The sequence below is a fragment of the Anas platyrhynchos genome, chromosome 13 (assembly GCF_047663525.1).
Source record: "Anas platyrhynchos isolate ZD024472 breed Pekin duck chromosome 13, IASCAAS_PekinDuck_T2T, whole genome shotgun sequence".
In the NCBI taxonomy this organism is placed as follows: Eukaryota; Metazoa; Chordata; class Aves; order Anseriformes; family Anatidae; genus Anas; species Anas platyrhynchos.
The window spans coordinates 20,244,972-20,270,995 of NC_092599.1; the positions used below are offsets into that span (position 1 = coordinate 20,244,972).

At 44.5% G+C, this 26,024-nt stretch overlaps 1 protein-coding gene across 4 annotated transcripts in view; it reads right to left on the minus strand.

Annotated features, from left to right (window-relative positions):
- Positions 1 to 26,024, minus strand: part of FGD3 (FYVE, RhoGEF and PH domain containing 3) — a 109,411-nt gene that overhangs the window by 72,674 nt on the left and 10,713 nt on the right. Inside the window, exon 1 of one of the 4 annotated variants that reach the window (XM_038186106.2) lies at positions 7,172 to 7,318. The exons of 2 other annotated variants lie outside the window; for them this stretch is intronic. The gene's annotated coding sequence lies outside the window, so the exon portion shown is untranslated. Of the gene's footprint in view, positions 1 to 6,999; positions 7,024 to 7,171; positions 7,319 to 26,024 lie in introns of those variants that run through there. One more of the 4 variants, XM_072044385.1, reaches the window with a different exon arrangement.

Consider the following 26,024-nt stretch of genomic DNA (forward strand, 5'->3'; position numbering starts at 1 on the left):
AGCCACCACTGTTTTCAGCAGAAAAAATCATCTGCAAAAAGCTCCCAACACACAGAGCTTCATTTTTTTTTTTTTAATGCTTTTCCTCTGACTTTTTTTTTCCTTTAAAGTCAATAGACATCTTTCTCCCCACCTGACCGCATTTTTACCCAAACCACACAGTGTATGACATTGCCTTCTGACACCACAGACTTCACCCCTTCTCTCTGGGCATGGTTCAAACTGTCAGCAGACACACACAGTCTGAGACTTGCATGTCCCTCTAGATCTAAATAAGTGGCTTAGAGATAAGCCCATTTCACATTAATTTAATAAACACATTCCCATACTATTTGAGAGAACTCTTTAGTTCATTCCTAACTGTAGAGGGATAAAGGATGAGGATTTACCCTACTTTGAAATATTCTCTTACTCTTCCCTCCCCCTACCTCAAACATAAAAATGCACATTCATCCCAGCTGCTGGGCTTCGGGTACACAATACACACATGAGTGCAAGAATACCTTAGGAAGTATTGGTTAGGTAATCTCACTGTCAGCTGACTACTTCAGGACTCCAGACTGCCAGACTGCATTTCTACATTTTAAAAACAATAACAAAAGAAAGGTAATGAAACATTTCCATCAGAAAACTCTGCTAAGAACAGGTACAAGAGACTGCTGCTCAGAAAATGCACGGGGCAGAAATTACTTATTCTCCCATAAAAGAGCAATCTTTCAAATCAAGGTTATAGATATGCTCTTAAAATTCTTTATTTCAAGAATACTCTAGATACGGCTACACTTGAATTTTGTGAACGTTTTGTCTTTCTCAGTTGCAAAGGTGACAGCATTTAATCTAACCAGTGATGCCCCTGCCTTAATCTATCCATTCTGGAAATGATTGCCAATGAGATTATTGTAAAAGCAGGAAGACGGGAAAGTTACAGTTTATACAGTAATGTACCTGGCATTAATTTTTACTTTAAAGTTAAAAAACACATATAACTCCACTTTCCTGGTTATATGAGAAACTGGGAGAAAACATTCCCACATTAATGGGAATATCTGCCTGTCTTCTCTTGACATTTTAAAGTTACCTTGCTAAGCATGAGTGCAGAGGGACTTGGGGACCACTCAGGGCTTACACCTATACGCTGTTTTTAATTTCCCATGAACACTGGTGATAATAGCATAGTTTGAGCAATTTTAAACAAAGTGAAAAAAAAATACACATTCCAAATATAGATAATCATCTCCTGAAGCAGAGAAGAAACTAATTAGAAACATGAAGTCCAGTGATGAGAAAAGAATTAATTACTGAGGATTACTTTCACCAAATGACAATCTATAAAATCCTAGCAGAATAACCAAAGGCATGAAATAAAGCTGCTTCCAAAACGAATCTCACCCTCCCAGAAACATGGGCACTTGTGGTGGCACTGCTAGAGGGGGAAGTGTTTGTGTCCCTTCCCCATTTGTGCCCTGCTTTTCCCAAGTGTGTAGAGACACCAACCATAAAGGCAGCCCTAATAACACCGCCCTGCCGCTAAGCATCACCCACGGAGATGTCCCTGAGCACCAAACCCTGCCTCCCTCAGGCTGGCTCAGCGGCCAAGCAGCTTAAAGGAGAGCGGTGCCCATCCAGGCGGTGCCCTGCGGCCTCGCGCCTCTCCCGCCATGGCGCACCGCCGCGGCCCAGCCCCTCTCTCACCTTGCTACTGAGACCTCTGCGTCCTGCTCCGTGGTTTTACAGCCGTCCTGCACGTCCATGCTCAGGTGGAAGCCTTCCCTGAGAACTGTTAACACAGCCGCAGTCACCCTGAGCTTCTGTGGTGGATCTGCCAGGGCAGAGGGCGGACGCGGCAGGCCGCACCTGAGTCCTGCAGACCTCGCCCTGGGTCCAAGTGAAAGCTTTCAAGGCTGAGCATGGAAATGGCAAGACACAGAGCCATCCCTGGGACTGCTCACAGGATGACAATTACAGCATGGGCCATGCTAACATCCCACCCGCAGTTTTCAAAGCGGTGACTACAAATATGGTTGAGAAATGGTTTAGGGGCCAGAGCCCCACAGAAAGTAAGCTGTGAACTTTTGCAAGCATTGCCCCAAAAAGACAACAAAATACTCATACTTAATCTTCAAAACTTCCACTATTCTTAGGAACCCAGCTCCGAGGAGGGCTGCAGGCTGTGACGAAAGACACAAATACTGATTCCTGAAAGTCCACTCGGAGCCCTTCCACACCTCACCTGCTGCAAAGCACAGCTAACGCAAACGCAGCAGCAAGCATAGTTAGAAACTCAAGCTGCAGTGTTAACACCAGGCAGAAAATACTCTCCAGTACTCTCTTACCCAACTAAAACCCACCAGCTGTCAGAAATGTTCAGTCTTTCTCTAGTCGCAGTCCTCCATGACCTAAATATTCACTGATTAGTACTTCTGTGCGTTTAACTCTTTAAGGGCCCAATCCTACCAAGAACTGAACCTCCTGCTCGGCATCTCTCAGTCCAGACTGCTTAAAATAACCAGAAGACCACTATGTTACTCCTTTTTTTAGGGAAACAACACCTTGCGGGATCAGGCTGTGAACTCCCTTAAGTCTTCTGTGTCTTGCATCTCTTTCCATGTTAGTGGCAATTGCCGTTCGCCCTGCTTCTCTGACATTTCCAAAAACGTACATTTTCACAAACAACACCCAACATGCAACAGCAGAAAGAAATAGAAAGTCCCGTGTTAGAGGGCAGAATTTAACACAGGTGCAAGATGCTGACAGTGGCTCTAAAGATGCAATTTTATACTACACGTAACCTCATCTCGCTGTCCTGCCAAAACGAGGAGTTCTCCTGTCCTGCCCCCTCCACCACAAGCACTGCATTATTCTCAGGTATAAAGTTATTTCAGGTCAATAAAATGACCCAGCTGCGGATTAATTCAGCTCAAGTGGAACTGGGCCCTGAGCCTTTTCCTACCTCGCCACAGCACAGCGCGGCTGCTCGGGCAGTGCCCCAGCTCGCAGCACCACCACCGGCCAGCATGCAGAAACCCTGCATGTCAATCACTGTTGTCTAATGGCATGGAAAAATATTGAGAATTTTTTTCTTGTTGTTCAATGAAATACTTTCAGTGAGAACCAGAAGTATTGAAAAACATTTTAAAATTAGTTTCGTTCCTTGTATTTGCTTTTTAAGTTACATCTACAAACAAAATAACCGGTTTCATCTTTCTGCCTTTTCAGACCATGGCATTTTGGCCATTTGTTTGTAGAATTTAACCCATGTTAAAACCGACTAGTTGTTGCTAAACCAAAGAGGTTGAGACATACAGTTCCTTCAGTGGACCATTTATTCCAAACTTATCACTTTGTGGGTGGCTTTTATTTGTCTTAATGCCACATCTGTATTTTTAGTAGGAATAAAACAAACCAATTCCATGTTTAAGTGAAGATGCTCCATCTGGGTTTCCCATTGGAACATACAGATGTAGAAACTTTTTTTTTTTTTTTTTTTTTAAACAAAAGATCAATATTTCTGTAAAAACAGGATTGAATTTTAACAATGAATTCACCCACTATGTTGGGTTTGCTGATTTTGGTGTAGGGTGTGAGGTACATCCTATAACTTGGAAAGAATTTTTGGACCTTGGACAAGTTTCTTTGTGGCAGTCCATGCACCAGCACTGCCCATGTGTTAGGGAAAGACCAAGGAGAAGGATTACATTGCAAGCTAGCACACAGGGCAAACATAGGTTGTTCCTAGAAAGATACCAAAAAACACATGATCCTATTCTGTACCTGAGAAGCCCGAAAGCAAGCCTTTGCTTACTCCACTTAAAATGGGAAAAAAATAATAGAAAACAATCATACAAATATGTTGGTTTGAGGTGAGTGTTAGTGGGCTCTTAAAACAATACTGGAAACTTGACATGGAGTAAAAAGCATCATTTCAATCTCCAGGAGCCTGAAATACCAGGAATGCTGCAATGACACATAGGCCGTCAATCTGCCCTACCCCACTGGACCTTCAGATATCCACAGGGATTTCTTTTGGTTTGGATTTCCTTACAGAACCACGCTTGGCTCAAACCCTGGGCATACAAGAGAGTAACTTACTCCTAAAACCCAGACAATGATCCTCCTGGTTCACTCAGAAAATAATTCAATTGACACAATTGCCGGGTTTAACTCCAGTATTTCTAGGTACACAAAGCAGAGAAGATGCAAAGGGAGTGATGGGAGCAGCTGAGATCTGTTAGATGTTTCTGGTCTTTTTTTTTTTTTTTTTTTTTTTTTTTTTTTTTAATGCTATTCCCAAATTCATGACTTTCAAGTTTTTGCCTCTAGCACTTACGGTATGTTTCCTAACTTTAAGGCTCTTGAAAGCAAGTTATGTAACCACAAAAGTCTGTATAACCCAACTCCATGAGACTCTTGCTCTTACTTGTTCTCCTCACTGATTTATCTCATTGTTTTGAGCCTCTGGCTCAAATGAAATCTTTTCTCAGATACTCAAGATGAATTTCCAAAGGACTGGATTTGCTGCACGGTTGCTATATGCAAAGTGATACCATCAGGTAATATGAACAAGAAGGGGAAATAGGCAGCATCACGTAGACATGCGGCTCTTCAAAGGGCACCATTCTCCCTCCCCAGCTCCAGATAATTCCTGTTAAACTTTACTTGAAACTTCAGCCCCAGCGTTAGACAGGACTCAACACTCTTTCAAATAATAATAATAATAATAAGTCATTATATCATTCACCTGGCAGCAAATAAAACTTCAGATTGATGGGAGTGGAGGGGAAAACCTGCAGAACTTCATTTTCTCGTGTCAGGAAGGTACAGTAATATGACAAGGACAAAAGTCTCTGTCATGTTGCATTTGCTTTTTGTTGATGTAATACTGAAACACACTCACAACTCTGCCACAAGAGCAACTAAACCCATATGTTCGAGGAAGATGTCAAAGGCAGTATGCTTCTTGAGATTTACATATGATAAGGCACAAGAGACCATTACAATGATTTTTACATTACGGCGTGTTTTATTTTTTTCCCTCAAGAAGTATGAAGGTATCTTAAAAGTGTTTAATTACCCTTCTCTGCTGACAAGGAAACATCACCTTCATCATCTCCACAGAACATCTACTACTACATGTTATTTCACCAAACTCCCTACAAATTACACAGGTTTCCGTTACAAATATGAAGCAAACACCACCACTTCCATCCTACAAACCTTGCTGAGAGGAGGCAGATGGCACCACTAGGGAAAGACCTCCTGATAAGGTGTCTGATCCCTGAGGTATGGGAGCTGGGTCACCCCAAACACTAACTACAGCGTACGCAGCTGTCTCGGTCCATGCACGTGCCAACGGGGGACTGTGGGACTGGAGACAGCAATCCAGAGGCTCTCCCACCACCACTCCCAAAAGAGCCTCTGAACCCCTATGCCACAGTCGCTGCCTTTCCTGTGCACCCTCTAAGCTGGTCTTTCATTCCTTTCTGCAGGGTGCTGGCACTTCAGAAGAGCTTGAAGCCTCCTGTACAGTCCAGCCCTTGCACAAGGTGAGGACAGAGAGAGGAACTGCACGCAGATTTCACTTTACCCTGGAGAAAATATCTTTACTAAGTCCCAGCAAGTGGGAAGAACAGCCCGCACCATGTCTCGCAAAAAGCTCCTCTCATCTGGGAGGTGCATTCAGCACCCTCAGCAAAGGGTGAAAGAGCCGTTCGTCTCTTCAGTATGACCTGGCTTTTTCTTCCCATCCCGTAGCTCAAGTCAGACTCCATCCTTGTCTGAACGGAGATGCCCTTACACATATGCGCACACACAGCTTTCAGAAGTCCCCAGGCACGTGGTGATGCTGCTACAACACAGGGAGCCCCAGGACCATCAGTCTGTTCTCAGGGCTGCAACACTGGCACCACGGGAGATGCAGACACCTAGCTCCTGCTGCAGGTGCTCCTGTCCTTTTTTAGCTCCCACCTTAGCTGCACAGCGAATTACAGCTATTGGATAGCGCTTAACCAGAAAGCCCTACAAACATAGGATACCCTAAAAGCTGGATAACACCAAAAGTACTGAACCTGCAGGAGCTGTGAGATCCTGTTCCCTCAAAGATCTCAGGAAATGCATTAATACTTAGAAAGCAACCAAATGGAGAAGGGGTGGAGGGAGAATCTGATCCTGGTCCCCATGTTGTCATGGTGACTTCACAGCCATTATGTACTTCAGACATATTTAGAAGAAAGCTACATTTTCACCCTTCCCCAACCAAATAATGCAGGGAAAAACAAAAATCCTGCCAGCTTGCCACAAGCCAATGAAATGACAACACAATTCTTTGATCAGACAGTATCCCTCAAATATTTTAATAAACACTATTACTGCATTATGATTCATGCACTCAGATAACATGAAAACAGATATAAGCAGAAAATTAAGAATAATAATCTGCCAAATTGATTTCATCAAACAAGATCAGGATATGTTTGAAATGTTTCTGGCAATGCTTACATCAGACAAGTTTCTGCTTTCAGAGTATTTAAAAAATCATTACTTACAACATCATTTCTTTCTTCTCGATTTGCAGAGACTGTTTGCAAGCAATTGGTTTTCTTTTACAAACTACTACCAGTTCCACATGCCACTCTTATCACACACAGCAATCAAATAGCCTTAGCCTGCTCAAATATAATCAAATCCTCTCAACATCCCCACGCAAATGCTGCATAAATACGGATTTTAGGAAGCACGCAAAGAGATCATAAAATCAATCCAGCTCATTACAGCAGGGAACACAGCAAACGCTTTACTACCAGCTTCTACATTGCTCACACCGACCACGCATTGCTAAATGCCGCTAAATATGCCCACTTCTACACCAATAAAAGGCAAATGCATTATACAGTCAAAGAGCAGGCATTTGTAAAGACACCATTTTCTAAACGGTACCTGAAAAGACATTAAAGAACCCACGAGAAAGCACAGTTTGCAACAGATCACAGCATGCAAGCTTACCAGCAGCTCACCAGCAAAGCCTGGCCAGCCATCTGCCCGTTTTCCCCCCTACCTTGAAGCTGTTTCAGGAAATTGCCACATTCACTTCACAGAATGATAATTCTGATAACCACCACCCTCCAAGTTAATCAATTAATGAAGCAAGACTGTTTTTCCTTACTAAGCCACGTACAGACACTAGGTCACTTGAAGGTTGCCTGTTCTTTCCTGCCGTAGGGCCTCCCAAATAACAACTGCCCATCCAAATTCAGCCTTTTTTTTTTTTTTTTTTATATTCATTCAGAGCTGTAGGAATACACTCAGCCCTTGACAATGCCAGCTTGCATGATGAAAGAGCAAAAGTAGTTTTGAGGCTGCAGAATGCCTTCCACGGGTTACCATGGAAATAAATGTGGGAAGGGGAGGGGGCTTCTCTGCTGACAAACGCTGCTGCTAAACGCGAGCTAAAGCAAGGCTGAGCGGGTGCTCTGCAACAGGAGGAGGAAATTTTACTACTGCCACGATAACCATAGCCGTGCTTACTTTCAGTGTTACAAAATTTCATATAAACTAACGTGAGACTCATTAAAAAAACACAAAGCTTGCAAGAGGCAGCGGGGCATGGTGGATGAAGCATGTACTGTGTCCGAGCCCTCCAAAGAGGAGCTGAAGAATTGGGAAAGAACTTTGTTTACATACTGGCATTTGCACTGATGGCAATTAATGTTCAATTGCAATCAAAATTTCATTGACAAGGACGAACCTGTTGCAGAGCAGACTGTAGCAAGGCTGACTAATTTCAGGACGACTTGATAAGGAGCATCAGCTTATTGTTAAAACGTGGGGTAGCGGTTGTGTTGCTGACACCAGGAATATTTTGAAGCACACCACCCCGATGACGTTTGCAGAACCCAGAAGCAGCCCCAAGTCAATGCAGAGCAGGCAGGGGCAGCGCTGAGGCACACCACAACCCCGGCTGCTCCTCCAGCGAGCCCCCGACTGCCCTGCTTGGCCCCGGGGGTCTTGTGAGAGCACCCACCCACGGGCGGCCCCAACAGGCCACAGCAGGCTGAAGCCTGGCACTAGAATCCCAGCAAGGATGGCTAATATAATTCAATTAATACGGTTTTATGGCATTGTTTAATGTCCTAAAAAGAAGTCAGAGACAGCATTTTGGGTTGATTATACTGGCGTGTATACAGGGCCAAAGTTGGGCCCATCTTCACTACACAGAACTTACAAGGGCCCACGTACATATCACCTGCACTACACACAACTGGTAACACTGTTGTTATCGTGAGGACGAGGTCAGGAAAGGTCCAGAAGGCAAAAAGACAAAGACCTGCCAGCCACCCGCAGCACAGCCACGCACAGCGACAGCAGTGCGATGCCTGGGGCTGCCCACGGCTGCAACCAGCCAACAACTTCCACAGCCATCAGCTCCCCATTCAGCACTGCTAAAGTAACGTCCTCAAACCTCGCATGCTAAGGAGTTCCCAGGCACTGTCTCTGAACACACAGGAATTACTGCAGGTCCATTAATACTAGTTACTGCCTCGAGAGCCCCACCTCAGCCCCCCACCAGCCCTTCCCTCGCCCCAGCCTCTGCCGAGGCCCCCACGAACCCTGTGCTAGCCCTGACCGTGTGGGATTGCAGGCACAGTAACAGCAGCAGCTATGGGAACCACTCGACATGCCAGGATGTGTTTACTTATCATTTCCAGGAGGCTAATTTAACGAGGGGGAAGTTAAGCAAGGAGACAAGGGAACAGAGGCCAGCTGTAGAGTCGCGCTGAGGTGAAGACACCGTGAGAAAAACGAGCAGCCAGCTGGGCACGAGGATGGAAAGCCCAGTCTGGCTGCAGAGGCTTTCTGTAAGGAAAACCCAGGCTGGGGCTGCTCCCGCAGCTGCTCCAGCCAGCCCAGCAGCAGCTGCCTTCCCTCTGGAGCTCACTCCTCCTCCCCTCGGTCCTATGTGGAGGAAAAGGTGATGCCATAGCGGGCTCAGTGCCCCTGGGACTGGTGCCTCCCACCCCTGTGGGGCCACAGGAGAGGTGCTGGGAGAAATACCCTAACCTGGTCCCCTTCCAACCGCCCTCACTGCACCGACCTCTGCCGTAGGTTGAGGTGACAACAAACTACAGCTATGCAGCGTGTACAAAACCATCGTTTCTTCAAGGAAAAAATGAAGTATTAAAATGTGAAGCTTTCACATTTCAGTGTGAAAGGATTTCACAGCAGGAAGATGAAGTAGCCTTGTATTTATACACACACCATTCCTGAAAAACAGACTGCTGGACCAGGAATGGGGAAAGCCCAGAGGAAAGGCCAAGCAAGCCGCCTAATCCCTGTACTTGTACGTATGTTCCTCCCCAGCCAAATATGATTTTAGCATTTCTGTACTATGCCACAAATCAAAACACCTAATACAAATAAAATGCAAGTCATACTTATTCTGTGACATCACCATAGGAATGGTTGCTGATTACATGGTGCCCAGATGGCACAGAGCTGCTCTGAGCTCTGCTGTGCTCCCACCGCTGCCCTGCCGCTGTCTCTGTAACTGTTAACAGCAAAGTTTTACTCACAGCTCAGTCCCAATCTCTGAGCAAACCTGAGGAAGAGCAGAACTAAGTCTGCCAACAAAAACACAGCAAAACATCATAAAGTAACAACTGTTACAAGAAATGACAGGGAAGAGCTAAAAAGGCTTCAACGCCCAGTGAGACAGAAGCCCACAAAGCACCAGAGCAGCTCGTGGGCCGATGCCTTGCAGAACAACTTGGTGACACAGCAAGCCAGGCGGCTCACATGGCCTGGGCTGGCACGTTTCTGCCTTCATCCTGTAATGCTGAAGCCAGGTTTCCACTGTGCCCCTCTCCTGCCACCGGCAAGCAGGGGCCACCACAGGATGGGGCCAGGCTGGAGCTGCTCGTGCACCCGCTGCCCAGCTGGCTGCTGCCAACCCAATGGCTTCGCCCGCCTTTCTCCTCCTCCTGAGGGAGCTGGCTGCTTGGCTAGCAGATTTATGAAAGGCTGAAAGGGAAGAAAAAAAAATGTATTCTGGAACACTTCACTCCTACATCAACCTGGTTTGAGATGAGCTTGCAGTCTGAGAGCGGTGAGGGACTGACGGCACGGCTGCACAAACCTCACTTCCTCAGGAAACCAGATTAAAAGGCTGCGCTGTCGGCTACCAAGGAAGCTCAGTTGGCCCAGGGGAATTCAGATGGGAGTAGCTCAGATGTGTTTTATTCTTTTTGGTAAAAGGTAGGCTGGCATGGGGTGACAAAGGGAACAACTGAGGCACGGCTGGAGTAGCATGTGTTCTGATTATCAGAAGTCAATGAATATATATTTTTATATACGTACATAAAAATCACATATTTCCAGGTATGTCTGGAAACGGTAGCTGGGAGGTTTCTTCAAAGACTCCCTGAGCAAATAAAAAAGCATTCCTGCTCCAGCCCCTGTAACAGCCAAAGAGCGACGGACTCCCCCCAGCCCACATTCCTGCGATGAAGTGGCTCACACCTCCCTGCTTCGGGAAGGAAAACCCGCATCACACCGCGTCTCCTAGTAACAGGGCACGGTATCAGATGTGCAAAGCTGAGGGGAAAAAAAACAACAGACTTCAGTCTTTTATTGAGAAGGAATAAATGGAACAAAAATGACAAGTGAATGGCTATTTATTAGTCTGTAATCTGCTTGAAGCTTTTTATTAGAATTGCTCACTCTCAAATGAAGAATTAATCTCTCGTCTGTTAGCTTGTAGATTATTGATAACCTCTTGCTGGCAGAAGAAAATAGAGACATAATTAAAAAAAAAAAAAGAGGCCATCATTAAGGATAAACTAATGCCTCATATCATGTACGCAGCAAAAGAGAACAAGGAGATCCCTGATATTTGTGTGCCACTTACTTAACACTCTGATAACTGCATTCACCTGTGAATGAAACAAAGGCGAGCACGGCTGGTTTGCCCAGCCCCAAGCCTATCAGACACAGACACACGAGTTGCTATGCATTCACACCATCAGCAGCTGTGTGCAGAAAAATCACTAAAAAAAACCCAAAAAAAACAACAAACCAGACTCACTCAAGCCACACAGTAACGCTGCTAAAGGATATTAATAACTTTTAAATAACCACAAAAAATTACCATCTTGTCTGAGAGCTACACAAGCGCACTGTGTGAACGCATCGCGGCTTCCCGAGAAAGGTACCTAAAGGCCAAGCGGTACGCCAGCACCTGGAGATGGAGGCTCACAGAGGTGTCCCTTACATTCAGGGAGAGCTGGCAGTTTGCAATGTGTGTTATAATTTTACACTGTCAGCTTTGATCAGGACGAGCAGACGGAAGATTCAGCGTGCTTTCCATGAGCCACACAGTTTTTCCACATAGAACACGTAGAACCCCATTCGAGGCACTAGAAAGGACAGTAAAGTGATTTATTTTTTTTAAAGGTGACTTTTCAAAATCCTCCTTCAGTTTTCAGCATTTAGAAGCCTGTCCCTGCTAATGGCCAGCACTTCCTTTTTGTACACTAGCAGAAAAAAATCCTCATACGAACTAGTAAGGCTTCTAGATGCTACACTAGAAACTATGGCTGGATTAAAACGTTAACCAAAATAATCTTTATGAAACAATGTTTTGCCTTTTTTTTCTTGAATCTACAATTACTAGAGGAGCATTTGCAACTCTAAAGCATGAGTATTCCAACCTGAAGTTTCTTTGGTGGCATTAAGCCATTGCTCTGTTGCAAGATAAATTTTTAAGAAAAAAAAAAATAAAAAATAAAAAATCGAGAAAATGTAACTAGTGTTGCTGTCAGTCATCTCTGCTGCCAAAACAGGTTCCTGGGAGAACTCGGCAGGTTACGTTTCTGCATACAATACGCATTTCTCACTTTAAACCTCTTGGAACCAGAGGGGGGTGACTGTTCGGGGAGCGCTGCACACCGCAGGGCGCAGGCCCAGGACAGCGGGGCTCCCTGCGTGGAGCCGCCGTGCTGCCTCCTGCCCCCTGCACGCCGAGCACAGCCAGCTGGGGAGTTCAGGTGGCAGCAGCTAAGCCTTAACAGCAGCCAGGAAGCTTCTTCCTCAGGATCTGCTTTCCCTTTCTGAAGGACACATCACGGGCTCGAAGGTTGAAACCAAGTGTACCGCACTTGCCACGTTTCATTTTTTATAGAGGGAAATTAAACTATTGATTGCTGACCATAAAGAGGCTCAGGTAATCGCTAGTAAATGCACATACAGCTCAATTGCCCAAGTGACCTCCCTGAGCCAAATCTGTGCTTTCCTAGGCAATAACAAACTAAACTGAAAAGTATGGCCCCGGTCATATGGATCTCTGCAGCTTATTTTAGTCACTTCCCCTTCAGATCCTGCAGGAAAAAAATATAAATAAATAAAAAGAAGAAAAAGAGAAGTTAAAACACTTGTAGGGTGTAACTGGTGTCAAGAGGAGGTTAAATACCCAAGTAACTTCAGACACTGAAGTTTGCTATTTTGTCTTCTAAAACTATATGTATTTATATTCTGCTATTCAGCTTGATGATGGGTCTGTATAAAGATCTTTGACGCATCCATTTTATAACACGTATCTGGTAACTCAGATTTCATTGCACAAACAGCTAGCCCCAGGCTATACTTCAAGGCAGCGCTGATGACTACCTGAAGCAGGACACCCTTACAGAGCTCACACCTAGGGCTGCACGTCCTCTGAAGGCTCTGCTCTACAAACACCACCTCGGTGTGTCAGCAGAGCCAACAGCAGACCCGCGAGAAGTGGGGAAAGGGTAGAAGCATGGTGGGGTCCCTGCAAGTTCAATTAAATGAAACGTATCAGAAAAATAGGAAAGGTGTGAAGCGCCTTGTCCTGTGCGAAAGCTCCTTTCATTCACTTGACCAGCACGTACTTTAAAAGTCAGTAGCACTTTCATGAACTCCCAAACTTGTATGAAGTCACTAACGTGAACTTCATAGCTACTTCTAAAGCATTTTAAAAAATGCTTCTAAAGCATTTAAAAAAGAAATACAAAGCATTTAAAAAAGAAAAGAGGAACAAAACTGGAAAGAAGAAACAATCAAGCATGACACACATATTTATCCACTGTTGACTTTGCAATTTCCAATTTGGGTTTATCAGGACAAAAACCCATGGACTCATTTCCTCCAGTTTCCAGTGAAACTCGTTATTAAAACACAGAGTTTTAAATAGACCGTGACTTCATACAAAAAACAAAGATAGCCTTTGTACAAAGGGAAATGCAGTTGTGTACTTTGAATGGTGCCTAATGCTGAATGGCTTTAGCAAGAGCATGAGCCAGGCCATGTCTTTGTTAATTTTAATTATATATATATATATATATATATATTAATTTATAGGGACACACACCCATGTGAGAGAATTGTCTAGGTACCTTGACAATTATTCCCTTTAATAACTAGGAACCTACAAAGAGGTGTTTTGCTGCTGTTACAGTAATTTTTTGCAATTAATTTTGTGCATCATCTTTTTAAGACCAACAGGAATGAACAGCTATTCACAAACAAGTCAGCAAACAATTTTCTTCCAAAACCACACACTGCTTCCATAGCAGGCAGTGCAGGAGAGCAGCATGCTGTCATTGCTCAGGTGTGGAGCTCCGACATCCTTCTGAAATTACAAAGAAAGTCGAGCAGTGAAGGCTCAACACTTCCACTTGTTTTGCCAAGTAAGCAGTGGGGCACTTAGTCCACGGATTATTCCCAAAACAGCTCACGGAGCAAACTGCAAGGGAACACCTCCATGAGAGGCCGCATGCTCTAAAGCTCCTTTGCTCCTGCCAAGGAGCGCTGCAGGATCTCACTTCATCCTCCCTGCACAAAAATAAAAGCAAAAGCCCAACGACAACAAGCAGGGAGAAGGTGTCCCCGACCTCCCTCTGAGCTGGATGCAGCTGGGACTCACCTCTGAGAGGTGACACATAGGGGAAGGGTGCCTTAGCTCTGGGGAGGGCATGGAAGGGAAGGGGAGCAGAGAGAAATATCTCTGCCTCTAGGTGCAGATGCACACATGCATGGTGTAGGTAAGCCATCTCCAGTGCTAATGCAGAGCCCCCAGGTTCTTCGGAAGCCAGGACTACCTCCAGCTTTGTACGGACCCGGGATGTGGAGCACCAGCCCTTGCTCTCGGCGTGAGCACTTTGATAGCAGCTTGTTTGACCAGCGTCCAGTTTTAATTTTATTATTCCTACAAAAGCACCTAACAATCCCGAAGGAAAGCAGAGCCCAGCGAGCTAGGCGCTGTACAAATACTTACTAAAAACAGCCTTTGTTCACAGTCCAAACAGAGAATGCTTGAAAATGAAAGGGAAAAAAAAAAAAGAGAGAGACCGACCAGCGTTGCCAAGGTTTCACAGCAGGCGCAGTGCTTGAGCAGGGGCTCCTGGCCAGCCACAGGCCACCCGGCCCCGCGGCAGGGCTGCTTCCCCTCCGGCAGCGGCTATGGGCTGGCGGCGGCGTCCGGAGGCATCGGGAGCGGGGGCTGCCATCCGCCCACCCCTGGAGAAAATGAATGAAGCGCACGTATCTCCAAGGCTCCTCGCTGGCACACGGGAGGCAGGGAAATTCTTGTGGGAATCCCCTGCTAAAGCACTGGCAGAACATCACTAGCGCTGCGGAAATCAACCCCGTGCATTAGGCACGCTCCAATGGAAACAGAATATGCAGTCCTGCAGGAAAAAACGCCAAGGAGCGCAGGGAGAGCAGACACCATGCAACGCACTTAGTGCCAGAATGGCATGACATGCAAGAAGTAAGGAGACCACAGTATTCTGCCGCACAGATCCATTTGTACTGAAGAATAAGTGTATTTGCAAAGAAATCGCTCCTTAAAAGACCTAAATGACAGCTTCCAAGCAAAACTCGATGTCTTTCAAAGCACTTGCTTCCCCTTCGTGCTACACCGCAGCAGTGAGTCCCAGCTGCCCCTGCAAGTTGTGATGTTTCAAGGGTCTTGTCCTTCACAAGCAGGAGTGTTGGCTTTACCATCACAACTCTATTTCAAATTGATTTTAAAGGTACCCACAGACACCTGGAAAGAGGCAGCCAGGCTCAGACAAACACTTCTATCAAAGTAACATTAGGCAGAACAGAAACGTTTATGTACTTTTATAAGAACGCCTCCGTAAACGTGATGCTCCGAAGAGAGACCAATGCTCCTGCTCGAGCAGCAGCCAAGAACCCCACAGCCCTGGCCAAAGCAGTGGGAGTGCCGGGCAGCCCTGTGGAGCGGCCGCAGGGCCGGGTAACCCTGCGCTGGCAAAGCGGAGGCGAGCGAGCCCCACAGCAGCAGTGTCCCCCTGGGTGTCAGACGCTTTTCACACCTCCTGCTGGGGCAGCCCAAAGGTGACGCTGCTTCCTTCTGCGAAACACCCAGCTGGAGCCGCACGCCTCCCACCTTCACTTACTCGGCTTCCTGATCGATTGTGGGACTGCAGAGCTGGTGCTAGGCAAATTGCACTGCGGAAAGGTGCACAGCAACAAAGGGACTGATTATATTAACAATTTTAGCCTGGACTACTGGTCCTGATTCATGCCAGAAGCTCCCACATTCAGAGCTTTTAGCAAGTATCTGTACGTGTGTACGCTTCCACAGAAAACAAAGCAGAAGTCTTTTTTTGTTTTCCTCCTCACTTTTTCCTTCACTGTACAGAGAAAGGCTACAATTCACTCAATTGCTCATTTCTCTACCAGGCTTAAGAGGTACAAATGACCCAGTTTCCCTGCCAGGAACAGGCAGTAGCACACTTGCCTGGCATGGCAAACCAGCACATCGTGCTAAACCAAGGCAGAAGTTAAAGCTGTATTGATCCAAAGGAAGAAACAAAACCAAAGAACCTGGGCATTCCCATTGGTTTCTGTGCTATATCAGCCAAAAATCACTGCTCACACAAAGATCTCTAAAATTGTGATCAGCACAAGTCTGCAGTTTCTAGAGCCTTCATCCTGGATTCTGGAATGTGTTCAATCATAATTAATCAGGCTTAATGACAAGCTTTATACAAAGGACTTTTCCCCAAAAAATCCCAGAGCACTTTATGAAGCAACACTCCTATTGACATGGAATAATGTATCAATTACAGAAATTCAATCACCTCCCAGCTGAGATTTAGCAGGTTTTTGCTTAGGAGAACCAGACAAAGGAAACACAAACCAACAGACTGAGTTGGCTGATTTTTGCCAGCTGCTGCTTTGCAGCCGCCTCACAGGAGGCCGAGCTGTTCGGAGGGGCACTGCTGCACCACCAGAGACCAGCCTGAGACACCTTGGACTCAGAACAGCCCGGTACTTGCAGGAGGATTTGCTTTTGTTCTCGTACTTTTTTCAAATAGCCATGAAACTACATCCTGGCTCGAGGAATAAAGTTACCAGGCCCTCTTGTCTTGCAGCAACTTGCCTATTTTATGGCACCCAGGGCTTCTATTTTCAATGTTGTTCTTCTAAGCACGGGCTCTTGCCTGGGTTTAAATGTCTGGCACAAGAGAGTCAAAAGAGTTCTTTGTTCCAGCTTGCTGCCAAGAGGTTTGGATTTGGGCTGGTTATCATTTGTTTCGTCCATACTAATGACATGCTTTAGACAAACATTTGGCAATGCATTCTTGGCTGGAAAAAACTATTTTCTCGAGGAAATATCTTTCCATACTGCTAAGTGGATGTGAAAAAGAGGATCCCTCTGTGGAAAAGGTGGAAAACTACTGTACCAGCTGCAAAACAAAACACAAAGCAACTTGGACCTATTGGACTGAAAAAAAGTAGGGCACAAGTGAAGCAGAGAGAGGCAGAACACCTATTCAAGAAATAACCCAGGTTTCCCACAGTGAGAAAACGTGTACGCCGTGGAGTCTAACAAATTACCCATGCCCAGGGGTTATTTGCAACAGTTACAATGCGGAGTTTCACTGAACCACTGTGTGACTGCTGTCCTGCTGCACTCTCCTCCAACCTGTAAAACACGATTTTCTGCACAAGCTCGCTCAAGTTCATCAAAGCTAACTATTTTGTTGCCCCAGGAAATTTACAGCCTTCTGGCTACCTTCAGGATCGGTTGAGATTCTCTTTAATCAAAAAGAAAAAGAAGTTTTATGCCTTCGGTAGTACACCTTGAAAAGATTCTGGATCACTTTAAAGTAAAAATCTGGCTTGATTTTTAAAAGGGACAAAGGACTTTCTTTGCTCTTGCAGTTGGCCTTGTGCAGAGGACTGCTGTTGCTGCTCCCACAAAGGCAGGACGATGCCACCCCTCCAGAGCTCCAGAAGCCCCTAGTATCTGCATCTCAGGCAGCAATAATCTGCTGTAATTTACTAAGTTGAGCTTCAACAGATGTTTAATCAGGGCTGAGGTTTATCATCAATGTATTTGTTATGCTCACTTAGCTTTGCTTCTAATTAGGGATGCATAAACTCCCACCACCTAATTTCAAACCTTATTTGAGCACAGTTTAAAAGTTAGGTTTAAGTCTTAGAATTAGTGCTTTATGTTTTCTGTACAATTGTTTTATGTTCTTTTGAGACAAAACTGACGAAAAGCGTAACAAAGGGTTGACCATAAGCAGTACAAGAGAATAAAAAAGAGCAAAAGTGAAAAACAAAGGATTGGCTAACAGATGGAGAGGGAAGGGGGAGGGCAGCAGGGAATACTGCAAATGTCCTGTAAACTATTTCATGCCAGTTGGGCTTTGTATAGTTTAGACACAGAATTCCTCTATTTTAATATACAGCCCAGGTATCAGGGTGAAGGAAGTGAAAGGGGCAGAGATGCGAGATGTATTTTTAATCTGTGCATAGGATAAAAGACAAAGGGAAACTGAAATTTAAATTACAAAGGGTAACAATTATTAAATTCAGCTTTGCCAGTGTTCCAAACACAAGCCTTAAAGTTCATCCTTCCTGGCATTTAGGAGCTTTCCAAGCTGTGTTTAGGCCTGCCTGCCCCTCATCTGAACAGGGGGACCCTTGCAGTCCGGCTGACTACCCCTTGGACCAAACAAGGCAACATAGGAACTTCTGCTGGGGCTAAAGCCAACCTGTATCACCTGGAAAAAGGAGAATTGTAGCCTTGGTTACAATTGTTACCTTGAATCCTGCAGCCATAAACAAACCATTGCTCATTTTCTCCATGGTGGAAGGAGCCTCCAGCTCCATGTGTAACTGCACTGCTTCACATCCTACCTGCAGGATTTTAGCATGAGCATTTAGCCAGATTGTTTGGCTAGCATTCACTACAACCTTCTATTTTTATCTAGTCTTCTCTCCCTCTTTTTTTTTTTCTTCTTTACTTTTCCTACAATAGATGAAGAAGAAACCTATCACAGTGCTAGGTCAATATCCAAGGGCATTTTACCAAATTTTTTCTGCATTCTCTACTACTTAGGAAAAAAAAAAAAAAAAAAAAAAGCAGTGGAAACCTACAGGGTGGGCCACGTAGCATCAATCTGCAGCTCCTTAAAATTAGCAGTAGTGAACAGACAAGCAACACGATCTTTCCAGCTGTGCAGATTGAACTGAATTCCTGAGCAAGAGTCTCCCTAATGAAAACGACCCATCGATTTTCCCAAGATTAATGCTGAGACAGATTTCAAACACAGGTGGACTTGCCAACATATATACTGCTATGCCACTAACTGGTCGTGGCTTTTTTCAGAGGAACTCAATCATTACATCAAGAATGTTCATAAATCCATGAGCTACGCTCACACACATTTATAAGCAGAATTTATGCAAGGTTTACTTTAAACATCTGCTAAGCAGATGATTCCCAGATCTTCAGCAAAAAAGTATCATTCCCCTTTGCTTCTCGTGTACTGCAGCTTTTTTGCCCTCTGCTAGTTGTCCAGAGTAATAAGTTACATGAAATTAAAATTGACGAGGTAGGCAAGCTTTATCACATACTTTTTTAATAAAAACTAAGAAAACAAAACAAAACAACCACTGAATGTTAGGCTTCAACATTTCCCCAGGAAACCCTGTGTTCTTCAGACTTTACAACCATGTGTTGGAAATGGCAGTTTCAAGGAGCAGAACAAAGTGCTGGTTGCTGAGGACAAGCACTCCCTGCTGCCTGCAGTCTCGCTGTCCCTGCAGGGACACCCCACACCAGGTGCTGCCCTGGTGCCCACTCTGCTGGGCGCCTCTGTGCAGGGGCTGCCAGCACAGTCCTGCTCAGCTGCACCTTGGATTCCCAGTGTTTATCTCCTAAGGGTTTCAAAGGAATTGCATCAGCTATCATCAATTGGTATTTTCTAACTAAAAAAAAAAAAAAAAAAGCATCAGGAAATGGCTAATTTCTCGCAATGATCCAGTACAATTACCGAATACTGGCATCAGCACAAGTAGTGTACTTAAACACACCCCCATGTGTCAAAGAAAATGTCCCTGTTACATGTTTATGCACACAAGGGGCCACTGGGGCTCCTTCAATCAGCACAAATGGCAGTAAAAGAAGAGGAACAAGAATGTCAAGTGTCTTGGAGAAAAAAGTCCCTTGAACCACCGCACCAGGTCACGGTGATGTGAAGCCAATTGCTTCCCGAGACAGAGGGCCTCAGAGCAGACACCTTGCTGAGAAATCACAAACAGGTGGTTAGCAAATAAAAAAGGAAACACAAATAAGTTACCTTGGAAAACAGGTAAGGCACAACCATAGATTAATGTTTTCCATTAGGAAAAGAAACACAGTTCATGTGCTAAATGTTATTATTTGAAAGATAGTATCAACAAAACATTGAAACATTGATTGTCAACACTTGGATTTAAAACACCAGTGAGAATTTCAAAACCATGGTGTAATTGATCCTATTGATTAGGCACAACATTTGAGTAGTGTTCACCAGAGGGTAAACAAAAATACATGAAGAGAGCAAAAATCTACAACAAAACAAGTTCTTTGGCAGAAGGGGGATTGCTTCTTATAAAATCATGCATTTACAAAAACCATCACCAAAAACTCTTTACACCACATTTTTTTATTTACTTAGAAACCAAATATTGCTACAGCCAAGTTTTCTGGCTCATTAGCCTACTGTCTTCTATACACACAAAAAGAGCATGCAGGAGATGTATGTGGACTTTGGCCCTCAGGTTTATCACGCGACTGCTGAGCAATGAGCTCACCTCCACACAGGCATAAAACAGAACAACCCGTCCTTGGTTTCCCATCACAGCACGGACTTGTATGCTTTCAGAAAGGTGTTGCACTGACAGTGCTGTGCTGCACCTTTTATATACTTGTAATTACCGTGCTAAAACCTACACACAGACCAAGACCACAAGAGCATCCCTCTTCTGATGAGCTGAACAGTATAAGATCGCAACCTACAGTGTCTGTCTTTGCTCCGATCAACTGCACATTCAACAAGTACTGTTCATATCAGTTCATCAGAAGGTGATCATGATTTTTTAATCTTCTGCACTTAATTTTATTCAAAGCCTTCATTAAAAAAAATCTCCCCTCAATCTCCTTTTCTTACAGCCACCAGGAAAAGCACAACTATATCATATAAGCTTTTTTGATACTCACACTGAAGATTTTACAAGTTCCAAGAAAATATTCTGGAAATAAAATGCCCGGATTCTTTTTCTTAAATCAATTAAGGACTAGAGCACTCTTAATACAAGACCGTCCATCTTCTTCTCATCTTTAAGCACCAAGTGTCATCTGGTGGATTGACACAGAACTGCACTAAAAGTAACCTTAATTTAAAGCATATTTTAGAGGGATTAAATATAAACTAATGAAGAGGAGATAACACTTACCTACAGCCTCAGGGATGCAAATAATAGAAGTACAAACCTCTACCATGTGCAGGTGTTTACAACCAGAACAATCCCAAGACTCTCACAACGTGTCTAGGTGCTTCACTGACTTACCCAGATGAAATTCAGAAAACACCAGTTACCTACAACTTAGAAACCTACCTACAACCTAGTTACCTACAACTTAGAAACTTAGAAAAGCATTCATCCATCAGGAATAAGGTTAAAGTAACCTCACACACTATTTAAAACAAAAACATCAGATGTATAAATAAATGGGGAAGTGTTCTTTTTCCTGAGCCTGTGAGGTGCTGGCTGTCTCTAGCAAAAAGAGAAAAAAAATAGTCAAATTCCTTTTCTTTTTTTCTTTTTTTTTTTTTTAATGTAATCTGAGATGTGTAAGTAAGTAGGTGAGGCTGGAGCTTTAAAGGTGAAGCAGCCATCAGTGATACCCCAAAACTGTTTCCCCTCATGGGGGAGGGGGTAAAGAATTCAGATGCTGTAATCAAGACCAACAAGCGGGTTGCAATGCTCTAATAAAGGAGCAAATACTTAACTCGAAGCAAAACTTCCTATTTCTTTTTGTGGCTTTTCAACACATTTTGGTATCTTCTCTCTAAATCAGCGTTAACTCCCTTTGACATCAGGATTAAAATACACACATACACATCTCCTTTCTTAGCGGCAAAGGGAAGTATGGGTAAGAGAGTGAAAAAGAGAAGAGAGACTACAACAAACTGCTAATGAAGCTAAAGGGAAAACAAACAAACAAAACACAATAGCCTTTGCCAGGATCACCACCAAAAGATTAACTTCGGTCACACAGTTCACACTTCAGCTCTAACAGCTACTTCCCCTCTCCTGCCCCAGTACGAATGCAATAAGGACATGGATTTTGAAACATTGTCGCTGTATAAGCCGCAAACTTGATAAGCAAACCCTGGGCAGACACCTTTACAAAACATTCCAGTTTTTAGGAAAAGGAAAAGTGTTAATCAAGTCACAAAGTAAAAAAATCAGCAGCATTTCCACGGGGCCTTTCAAACAACATCATTCTCTGTGGGAGCTCCTGGGGCTACTGACAGCACTAGAGCTGCCGTGAGAGACCACTGTGGTATCAGGGCCGGCCAAACAGCCTCCTCAACAGGGGCTCGCTTGGCAAGGGCTGCCGGAGCTTGACTCAGTCAAGTTCACATATCAACAAGAGATCAATGTGGTGAGCACTGACAAGAGCATCTTGCATGAGAGACTAAAGCCAGCCCACCCCACTCTGCCGATGGCAGTCCGCCTCACACCCCTATGCCTAACAGTGCAGAAGGCGCACTACTTCATTTTGTCCCCACAGGTACATACACTTTGAATACCGAATCTACCCACCCTCTGCCACTCTTTTCACAGAGCTGGGCAGAGAGCCCCAGCTAAGGCTCCGTTTGAGCCTCGCCACTTGGCCCAACCCTCGCCCTGCCACACGGGGCTGACAGGGAGGCGCCGCCATCTGCCCCGCACCCCTGGCCCAGAGCTCCTGCGAGGCGTGCCTCCCAGACGGGCTCACCCTATGCACCTTGGCTTGTGGCTCTGTCAGGCTCAGGGCACGCAAGCTGAGCTCCTCCTGAGCAGATGAAACCTGAAGAGGTGTCTGAGGAGAGATCCGAGCATACAACAGCAGCTGACAGGCACCGGGTCCGCCAGGCCCACCTGACGCTGACCGAACGTGAAAGCCCTTCAGGCACTCACAGTGCAGGTGCAGCGTCCTCCGCACCTGTGTAGTTCCACAGACCCACCTCTGTCAGGCTGCATTACATTAAGAACATTCAAAACTAAGAATGCATATAGTGACACTGATGACAAGGACATGACCAGCTGGAACTGCTCCCTGCTCCTAACACCTGGAACAAAAATACCCCACAGACTCTGTGGGATTTATACTCAGTGCCTCCCCAGTCTTCCCCCAGCGCTGCCCCACAGGGAACCCAAGCACAACAACACTGAACATGACCCAGGCTATGGGGAGGAAAGCAAACTTCTACACCAAGTTAAAACCTTAAAGGTTATCCAGAACATTAACAGACCCTGTTCTTCATGCAAAGAGCTGTCTTACCTGTAACAAGCTGACCTAGATCCAACCTCAGCTGCTGGGCAGCCTTAAAACAGAGCCCCCGAAGTCCAGCAGTGTTTTCCAGTCGGTTCAAATCTTCCACACTGACTCCAAATAAAGTCCTCAACTGCCCCAGATGAGGTAAGAGACAAAAAGCTCCAACAGATCAGAAGAAACGAAGCCAACCCTCTTCTCCAGCTTTCTCAATAGCTGTCAGAAGTCCAACTGAGCTGACAAAGACCAAAAAGCATTACCTCAAGGCTCAATTCAAAGGTGGCTGATCCACAGTCAGATTAAAGTGCAAGTCCTGTATACTAACATCTAAAGCTTCACTTGTTTAAATTATACAGTGTAAGTCAGTACTTAAGACAAGGCAAGCTTCTAGCTCTCCTGATTAAAAACTGTAAAGTGATTAAATGCAAAATGTAGGCTGCCTAATGGCAGAAAAAGCTGAAACAATAGTCACACGAGCAGCATCTTACCCCTCAGTAACCTCATCAACCCAAACCCAACTGTTTTGGGTGGAACCCATAAATATTTAGGTAACTACAAAGGATTAAATGCTTCTTTTCAAAAAAAAAGAAAAAAGGGCAGGTAATACTTTGTGTGCTTCCCCATGCATATGTGCCATTGCTGCTCTGAGGTGAAGATATGGTGTTGCTATTAGTCCTAGCAGGATAAAAAGCTCCTAACTCCACTTATATGATAAGAGGAGCCCTCTGCCAAGAACTGCAGCGCAGTGACGGTGCCAGAACCAAGTTGTGTTACGGCTCAAGGCCCCAGAATGTCTTAATCCACTGCCAAGTAAAGCCACTTCAATGCGGTGTCTTCATACCCCATTAGGGATTGCAAACCCTATGTTTAGGGGCATGGAAAGAAGCTGAGAGATTTACGAGAATTAGCATGGCTATATCTAGAGTTTCCTACAACACCCACTTTTTCCAGCAGAAGAGATCTGTGGTCTTCTGAGGACTCAAACACCAGTTTATTCTGTACAAACAGACAGAACTCCACCAAGCACCAGCTCCCAGCTAAAGAAACCTTCTTCTGACATACATCTTACAGATTCCTTGAATACAAATCTTTCTGGTGTTGCCTTTATTGTCAGTGCCAAGTATGCTATCTGCCAGCACAGTAGTAACTCAGGCTCGCAATGTAAGAGGGAGGGGAGGGAAGAAGAAGAAAAGCATTCCTAACAACATTAACAATTAGGAGCTTCCTGCAACACCAGCGAAGCACTAGTGATCTGCAGCAGAAATGCAGCAGAAAACGCTTTTCTTCTGCTAGCACTAATTAGCAGTCACACGATGCCAAGACACCCTCTGCTACCACTTGGACTCCCAGTGAGACCCCAAGAACTGGAGCAAGGAGTCAGCACTTGGGAGCATTTCCCATTTAATAGTCATTGTAAAGCTCCTTTCCTTTACAGAACCCAAATCTTCCTATTCTTCAGGATCCAGCAAGTTACTTTTCCCACTACCCTTAAAGCATATACGTATCCCCCTAAGCCACTGATTATATACCATTGTACATTCACCAGAATGACAGATAACTTTGACTGCTGCAGTTTTCCCCATCTTCTACAGTTTCGTATAAAACAAGATCTCCCAAGTTCAAAGAAATCTAGTTTTCCTAGATCTATTAATGTCCTTCACAGGGAGAACCCTAAGCGGAGCCTCTTGAACTGATTTCCATTGCAATGAACTCTCACCCATCTCACCAAGAGGGAGAGGGGGAAAAAAAAGTGAAAGAGAAAAGGGTTTGTTCCTACATTTATTTTCACAGTGGAACAGAGGGTGTAACACAGAGTGAGAGCTTGTCCCTGTCATTTCCTGCTGTTATTGACCAAAGTCCATCATGCCACCTAGATGATAAAATCCATATCAAACCTTAGTTAGAGAGTGGAAAAGATAGCAGAAAAACAGCTTAGAATAGCACAGCTTTCATCTAATAATATTGGTGTGTTAAAGAAAGTGATTAACTGTTGGGCACCCTAGATGTTAAATAATGACATTAGTTTACTAGCTATATCCTCAAACAATTTTAAAATGATTTAAGGATTAAGCAACATTTGGACACAGAGAGAAAACTTGCAACATGACTTGCAAGGATCTCTGAGCTTGGTTCTTCATGCAGCTGTTACAGATCTCTGTGCACACTTACGACTCAGACTTCAGCAACATAAATACCAATATCCTTGCAAAACTGGACATAATCACAAGGGAATATACTGAATCCCCATGAACTCCAAAGAATCTTTTTTTCCTGACAAGACACTGATAAACAACCCTTCAAACCCAGTACTCATAACAAAGACACTGCTTCACAGGCAGCAGACCCTCATGCAGCCCTGAGCAGCCAGCTCCTGACCATCTAACAAGCTCACTTTGCAGAAGAGAGCTTTAGGAGCTCCTAAATTTGGAGACAAGCAAAATGAAACAGTTGTTCAAATTTAAACACAAATAGTTATTTTTACATCAGCAGTGTGACAGAAGTTGAAGGAAGGAAGAAACTAAAAGTGTTTGCATTAACATTCTGGACAAGTTACCGTGCCTCGAATGGATTTGGAAACAGGTTTGCCTGATGGAGCATGAATCTGCTGGGTTGCACCAAATATTTAGAGCACAGTTGTCAGTACTGAAAGAAACATCCTCAGTGGAAGGAAATCACACTCATGACAGTTCTAAAGAAGGGATCGTGCTGCAAGTAAGTACATTCATAGAAATACACGAGATTTACATGTATTTCAGTAGTCAACAAAACCTGGAGCAGTATTTACCTTGATTTTAGCCCTTACACTTGGGCTACATGGGGAACAGATTTAACGGGTGCACCTGAAAGGCGAGCAGCACTGCTGTCCCGTTTAGTCCAGCCCCAAGTAGGAGAGCAGCTATCTCAGCATCTTTACTTCATGCGCTGCATATTTCAGCCAGGGCACAGCACCAAATACCACCATTATCTAACTCCTACAAACACTTCTAAGCCCTCTAAAATTCTGCTTGTAGAAATCCACAGCAAAGTCTATGCTACAAACCCTACATAAATCATACTTTATCATGACTGCCATTAAATAAACGTAAAAACAACAACACAGAAAAATTGCAGACTTCCAGTTTTTGTTGTTTTTTTGTTTAAACAATCTAACTCA